This window comes from Dipodomys spectabilis, unplaced genomic scaffold, assembly GCF_019054845.1.
Source record: "Dipodomys spectabilis isolate Male_0828 unplaced genomic scaffold, ASM1905484v1 ptg000792l, whole genome shotgun sequence".
NCBI lineage: Eukaryota > Metazoa > Chordata > Mammalia > Rodentia > Heteromyidae > Dipodomys > Dipodomys spectabilis.
Window position 1 is genome coordinate 340,332 of NW_024871469.1, and position 8,672 is coordinate 349,003.

Sequence of the window (8,672 nt, forward strand, 5' to 3'; positions counted from 1 at the left end):
ATATATTATTCGAATGTGTTTGATAATATTTTAGGTGGGGGTGGTCTTGTGTGTCTGGATGTCTGTGGGCAGAGGCTGTCCTGCTGGGCTTCAGGCACAGAGCTGATGTTTCCTGTCTGCTGGTTGCAAAGAGGAAAGTTTTCTTCCTGACCAGGCTTTCTGTTGAGATCTTTTCATCTTAGACTTTTAATTAGCTAGGGTAACAAGAATGAACTACCACCAACTGGCTCGTTTTAGAAGTATTAGTTGCATTCCATTCATTGTTTTTATTTTTCCTGGAAAGTTGATCTAGGCATCCTGGTTGTACCTCATGATAATGTGATTTGTATAAGAACTTTTACCTCTGCCATTTCTGAAAATCATTTCCTCAGTACTAGATAAATGAAAACCTTACTCCTTGAGAGTATTATAGTTAGAAGGCATCATGTGCAAACTTTCTTATAGTCTCTGCTTTTGTAAATATGCTTTTAAATTGTAAAAGTACTGTACATTGGCTACAGTTACATGAGCAAGGTAATGAGTATATTTCCTATCAAGCATTGTTACCTCCTCCTTTGTTTTTCCCCTACCATCCATTCCCTCCCACCTCCAGTACTACACTTCCTCCACTTCCCCTTTCCCCCTCTCTGCCTAAATTGTAAAGTTCGTTTTTCAACATAGTGTCTTGTACATCTCATTGCTACAATGGGTCAACAACCTTCATCTATAATTAAGCATTTGGTTTTTTTCCCACAAGATTGAGGACACCAACATAAAATACAGTGAAAACAGGGGTTATACCGTGGGGGAGGAACATACAAAGAAACAAAAAAATCACATAACTCACGTTACGAGATTGGGTGGGAGAATGATGACTATTAAATTAATTGCCTAACTATTCTATAGTTTTTAATCATTAAGGTTTATTAACTCAAAGTGGGATTAAAAATATTCAGAATAGTGGACTTTCTCTTTCAAATTCATTGACGTGTTGGAGCAGTATTGGTGTGATCTCTGTTTTGAAGGCCTTTTAGAATTCTGCTGTAATCCATCTGGTCCTTGGCTTTTCTTAGATGGAAGGTCTCTTATTGCTCTTTCTATTTCAATGCTTCATATGGGCCTGCTAAGTTTGTTTTACTCATCTTGGTTTAGTTTTGGCATGTCGATATTTGCTAGGAAAAGGTCCATTTCTGCCAAGTTCTCAAACTTATTAGAATAAAGGTTTGAGAAGTATTCCAATAAATGTTCTGAATTTTGACTTTTTCTGTGGTAATGTTTCCATTCTAATATATGAGTTTAATTATTTGGATGTGTTCTCTTATTTTGCTGATAAGATTTGCTAGGGGTCTGTCAATTTTGTTAATTTTTCGAAGAACCAACTCTTTGTTTTGTTGATTCTTTCTATTTTTTTTATTCTAATTCGTTTAATTCTGATTTAATTTTAATTATTTCTTCTGTCTACTGTATTAGGATTTATCTTGCTGCTCTTTTTCAAGGAGGATCAGATGTCTCATTAAATTGTTGATTTCAGCTATTTTCAATTTGTTGATGTAGGGAATAGAAAGACTTGGAAAAAATTGTATTAAGTAAAGTAAGCCAGGCCCAAAGAAACATAGGTCCCAAGCTTTCCATTATTTGCAATAACTAGTATATGTCTGAAAAAAGCAGAAATGGTCAGATAAGTCAATGTTAGGTGAAATGAACCCCAATATAAGGACTCAAATGGTTTTTCTTTCTTGCTATTGTTTCTAAAGTATTGATATGATGATTTCTTTGTTGTTTGTATGTCCCTCCCCCACGGTTTAACCCCTGTTTTCACTGTTCTTAATGTTGGTATAATTTGTGGAGAAGGGAAAAAGTAAATTGTTTAAATACGGGTAAAGGTGGACCCATTGCAACAATGAGTTATACAAGATCTTATATTGAAAAATGAACTTTACAACTTTGTTGCGGGACAGGGGGAAAGGGGAGGTTGGAGGGGGAGATGGGAAGGAATGGGAAAGGGAAACAAAAGAGGACACAACACTGCTTGATAACAAAGGTACTCATTACCTTGCTCCTGTAATTGTAACCCCACTGTACGGTATTTGCACCATAAAATATATTCCGAATGATGGAATGTGGCTAGTACTCATTTGATGTGTGTGGACAGATGATCAGAATTCTGATGATTAATAAAAATATATCTTCTAATTTCCAGTTGTAGACTACTATGCTAACTGGGAGGAGACATTGTTGATGCCAGGGCTTTGAAAGCTGGTAATGAAGCAGAATATCAGGGGAGAGTATTTGGGAAGGATATAATTTCCAAGGTTCATACGAATTATATTGAACTAGAAAGCTAAGTGATGAATGAGTGAGAACCAAATTTTATTTCGTAGCTTGTTTTATGAAGTCCAGGGATTTGAACCTAGGGCCTGAGTGCTGTCCCTTAGTTTCTTTTTTCTCAAGCCTACTACTGTACCAGTTGAACCAAAGCTTCACGTCCATATTTTTGGTGGTTAATTGGGGATCAGTATTTCCAAATTTCCTCTTTGGGATGGCTTCAAACTTGATCCTCAGGTATCGGCCTCTTTAGTAGCTAGCATTCCAGTTATGAGCCACCAGAGCCCTGCTAGAACCACATTTTAAAAGTATTCTCTAAGTGAATCAGATGTGTCTACCTACTATTTGAGCACTTTCGATCCAGTGGGACATCAGATTTAGAATAACATCAGAAATTTTCTTCTTGTAACCCACAGCATCCCATACCTATCTAATTTATTCATATCTTCATTTTTAATCTTTTTTTTTTCATTGTACCTTTCTATTTTTACTTCACAAGGAAGCATGTCAGTGCTGTTTACCTTTTCTGAAGCAAGTGACATCCATTCCCATCAATAGGATTGTACTTGCTGATCTTACTGCCTGGAGTACCTGCTTCTAGATAATTGCATAGATGATGGCTCTCAGGTTAACTATCTCAGCCGCAGGAAAGTTGTTGCTACAAATCCACAAATGTCATGTCTGTGATTTGTAGAAATTATCATTATGATTTCTGGTTTCCTTTTCAGCATGGAATTGGTGAGGAGAGAGCCACATTCACTTCTGTTTCTCCAACACATGTAATAGTGTCTGGTACTTAGTGCTCAGGAGCCTTCCATGTAGATAAGCCTTCTCCAGCTGAATTTATCCTAGCTTCTTTTTAGGACAGCTCTTCAAGCTGAAGTGAGGTGGCTAGCAGCCATTCTTTCTCATTCTTTGTGCCTTTCTGTGTCTCTGAGTCCACTTCAGGGCAAGATCAGTGCCTGACACCTATTTGCTGCTGTGGAAAGGTGGCTATAACATCATAGAAGTTATTACCAATATTTAAGCTTTGTGATAACACCCATCCCCACCCAATTTCTCCAAGCCAGGTGTCTCCAATGCCCTGGAGTGCATTCCACGATTCGGCAACCAAACTATCACCCACTCCCTGCTGCACTGTGTATATTTCCATTTCCTTTAAAAAAATCAGACATATATATATATATATGTGTGTGTGTGTGTGTGTGTAATTATATATAATTTTATGTATCTGTAAGTTTTTGTCCATCTCACTTAAGCCCTTGCATATTTCTATGTATTTGCAGCTTTGGAAGGGAAATAAGTTTGAATTCAACATACTTAGAAACACTTTTGGAGGGAACACCAACTTTCAATCTAATGTTCTACAGATGGTCATCTTGGTACAGGAACTGAGTAGACCGTCATAGAATAACAGGCTTGTCCTGATTTGTACTGACTTTCCTCTGGGGTTAGGGAGTATGATCCCACTGCATATGTGGCTCTGTTACACCGCAGGGCTAGACCTCCTCTCAAAATCTAATGCCATGGGGGTAAGAGAGAATAAAACTCAGAACCCAGCTTCCCAAATCACTAAGATTAGAGTCCTGAGTCTCATGTACTTAATTCAAAGCTGCTTGAGTATATATAATGTAGTGAGTTTCATTATATTTACTTCATAGACAGATATACAAATATCTTTATATATTAATTCATCTATTTATAATGTTATATCTAGAAACATACAAATACATTTTCATATAATTATAATCTGTTATATTACCACTTTCTCCAATAATGGCTTACAGTAATGTTTTGTGAAAAACATTAGTGAAAATGTTAAATGATCTTGTAGTATGAAAAATCATATTCAATCTTATATATCATATAATATACTATATATAATATAAAGAACATAACATGTATTTACATATAACTGATTTAATTATGGTTTTTCCTTCCTGATTTTGTCCATCGATGTAAGCCTTCTTTCTTCTATTGATGATGGCTTTTACTTTCCACACAGGTATTTCCCATGTATTTTGACAAATATTTTCCATCCTAATTAGATTTTTGATATTATTGGAGCCAAATGTTTCTATATTTCCCAAAGCACAATGAATATGTATACAGACTTGAACTCACTGTTGGAAGGGAGTTTCACATACCACTATAAGCATTGTAGCATTTTTCCCAATTGACAGACAGCTTTCTAGGACATCTGATCTCTTAAGTCTAGAGATTTTTTTTTTATGAAAAAATTTTTATTGTGAAAATACTGTACAGAGGGGTTACAGTTACATGGGCAAGATAATGAGTACATTTCTTATCAAGCATTGTAACCTCCTCCTTTGTTTCCACTTCCCATCCCTTATCATCCTCCCCCTGTTCTAGAGCTTTTGCAGCCACCTTATCTCCCCATGCAGGTATGCCCTGGCTTCCTTGCCACTCCCTGTGCATTTAACAGTTCCCATTATATTCAGTAGGCTCTCTTGTACAGCCCCCTGTCACTCTGTGTTTTCCCACACACAGAACACATATGTATGGTGCTTTAGATTGTAGGTTGAAAAAAAAACAAAATTAGGGTTCCAATGGGAGGTGAAGGGTAAACAAAGGAGGAGGCTGCAATGCTTGTTAAGAAATGTATGCATTATCTTGCCCATGTAATTGTATCCCTTCTGTACAGTATGTTAACAAATAAAATAAAATTTAAAAAATTGTATAACATAAACGTTGACATTTTAATAACATTAGAAATATAAATAGAATGAACATCTTACAACACTCAGAAACAAAAAGAAAAATAAAGATTTCCCAGGAAGAGGGGAAGGAATCTCTAAATCTAGAATGGCCTCTAAGTTATCTTCAGGCAGAAATTCTGCCTCAGAGTCCTCAAAGTTATCTCATTAAAGACAGGATTTTCTTCCTTAGTGGAAGGAGGGACAGATATTAATTTCTCAATTGGAAATTTTATCCCCTGCATCAGGACAGATTGGTCTGGATATTCTGTGAGGATAGATTCCCTTTCCTCAACTGAATTTAGATTTTGTACCTCACTTATTGGTTTTCCTGAACATAGACTGGGATCATTTCCATTAACACACATTTATTCTGCACACTAAGACCAGTGTTTTTTGACTGGTTTGGAGGCGATCTAGGTGAATTGTGAACATCAGTGGAAGACATCTTCTTCTTCGGTGGTATGTGCAGGTACACCTGCATCACATATGGGGATCAGAACCAGTGGAATGTCCACAAGACTGAAAACTTGTTTTGGCCTTTCTACAAATTGAAACAACCCTCTATGTTCACATGCTCTCTGGAATCCAGTGATGGCTTCCAATCTCCATCAGTCACTATAAGCAACATCTCTGGTGGGTTCTTAACCTGTATTTCAGCAGGAACTCCTCTACGGTAACGCAAACCTGAGAATGGAAATAGGTACAGGAACCATAGAGTGGACTCTAGAAGTTAAGGTATGACTAAACTTCCATGAAGATCTAATGGGGGAAGCTGTAGAACTTGAGTATGGACTGAATACTGATGAGAGGCTATCTCCTAATGAGTGGCTTCATCCAATTTCTTTCAAAATGAGAAAAGACATTACCTAGCAGAGATTATCCATAAAAGAACATTTTGCCAAGCTGGGTAATACTAAGGACTCTTGGCCAATCAAGCCCATCCCTAGAGACCCAAGTGTCATCCCTACTAACGAGCTCTGAGACATCTAAACAAGGACTTCTTGCTCTTTTTCTTGGTCTCACGGGTCATGCGTTGCTCCAGTGGGTCCAGAAGAATATGTAAGTGGAAGAGGAGGTCTGAAATCATCAGGCTAGAAGTCCATCCACATAGTGAAGATGGAACAAACGATTGCTGACAAGGAAAATAAGAGTCTGCCTTCCCCATCCTATGACTTCTACCATGGACCCTTTCTGTCAGAACTTGCAATTTGGCAAGACTTGCATGTTGGGAAGTGGAAGAGACTCCTGCAAGAAAGATGTTCCTCAAAACCAAAGGGTGACATTGCCCCATTTGTTATGAAATGAAAAGACTTGGAAAAAATTATATTAAGTGAAGTAAGCCAGGCCCAAAGAAACATAGGTACCACGGTTTCCCTCATTTGTATTAACTAGTATATGTCTGAGACAAGCAGAAAAGTTCAGATAAGTTGATGTTAGGCAAAATGAACGCCAAGATAAGGAATCAAATAGTTTTTTTTTCTTGCTATTATTCTAACATATTTATAAGATGATTTCTTGTTGTTTGTATATTTCTCCCTCCATGATATAACCTGTCTTTTCACTGTATTTATTGTTGGTATAATATCTGGAGGGAAAGGAAAAAAGAAATTGTTTAATTAGGGATACAGGTGGAACCATTACAACAATGAGTTGTACAAGACGTTGTGTCGAAAAACGGACTTTAAAACTTTCGCATGGGATAACAGGGGTGGGAGAGATGGGAAGGGATGGTAAGTGGAAACAAAAGAGGAGGCAACAATGCTGGATAAGAAATGTACTCATTACCTTGCTCATGTAATTGTAACTCCTCTGTACGGAATTTTCACAAAAGAAGTAGTTTCTCAAATATAATCCTCCAAAACTCTCCCTGTGATAGGCAAAGGTTTTTCCCCACTGGATCTGACTTGCTACACACAATCCTCCCTGTCATCCATGAGAGTCCAAAACCACAACCACATCCACTACTGTGTAATCTGCTATCCACTAAAGTGCCAAGCCTCAACCTCCTGGTGAAAATCACAACTGGTGTACAAAGCTGACTTTGATTCAGAAAACTGAAAGATACTCATTTTTCAAGGACAGAACTTCTCTTCGTGCCAATGTCTACTTACTTTTTCATTTGTTCATCTTCCTCTCAGTTATGGTAGATGTATCTGTACCAATGGGACGAGAGAAGGAAGTTAACTCTATGCTTCTCCTTTTATGAACAGGACATACATGGGACTAGCTAAGTCCCACATGGTAATGTAAACATGACAGACAAAAAGTGGAGATACATCTATAGAGTTTCATGGAAATTCTGTGAAGAGGCTTATATGCACCTTTCCAAATATATACAAAATGGCTTATGCCTGAAATCCTACTAATCAGGAAGGTGAGATCTGAGGATCACAGTTTCAACCAGTCTAGTCAGTAAAATTCTAAAGACACATATTCAATTAACCAGCCAAAGGCCAGAACTGGATCTGGGGCTCAAATGGTAGAGTGCTATCTCTGAGCACCCATGGGACAGCACTCAGGCCCCAAACTCAAGTTCAAGTTTTGTCCTTTCTTTCAATTCCTTAAAAGGCCTCCAAGATAGTGATTTCCTAGGCGAGGGTGGATGTTGGGTGCCACTGGCTCATGCATTTAGTCTTAGCCTTAGCAAACTGTTAAGGCTCCACTAGCTTCTGAGGAAAATGGAATATTCTGGCAGCCCAGTCCTAAGAAATTAGCCAGGGTGTGCACTTCTTTGTCTCAAGCCAAGCTCCTGTGATAAGTCCCCAGTGAAACAGTCTCAGAGAGGTGCCAAGTATTCCAATAATCTGCCAGGGGGTCTCATCAGCTGTGGGTTTGAGGGAGGAACACTTACTTTTTAAACAAAAAAATCCAGCACCTGTCTATAGTGGTGGAGGAAGTTTCCAACATAGAAGAGATCACCTTTCTGGTAGGCACGGACCAGGTCCATCACTAGCATTTTCAACAAGCCTGAGTCCAGACTCCATATATTATAAGGAATATACAGGGTCTCGGCTGACTCCTTGTCACATTAAGGTGGTAAAAAGAATGAATCTTTCAAAAATGGAAATGGAAGTACACTTCAAATTGAGTAATTGTAATAGAGTGGATTGAAAACTACACAGTAAATATTTTCTCAGTATATACATATAAAAGCACACAAGAAGAATGTTCTAGTATATGCTAAGACGAGATTAAATAGGTTTCCTATGATGGTTATACCTTACCTGAGTTGCCTTGTGCTTCCCTTGGTTTCTTCTTATAACAAGGGCTTGGACACTGGATTTGTGGTTTGGCACTGATCCAATGTCTGCAGCTTCAAGTGAGGCACTCACACCTCTCATGCCTGAGACCTGAGTTTCTTGAACTTCGAAAACAATTCTTGTTCTTGAGCCACAGGCCAAGTGACTGTCTTGAGCTGACTGTCATTTAACAGTTACCTGGTTCTCAGGACTCTATATTCTATCCATTGTGAGGGAGCTAGTGGCTAGTGTCATCTCTCAGGGCCCAATGATCTAAGCTGCTTGCTTACATAAGACCATCCCAAAGATAAAGTGGAGACTTAAATCTCTCTTCCCACATCACTATATACGTATGTGGACATTGTCAAATCCCAACAACCTCAGCTAGGACTAGGAACCGGCATGATTT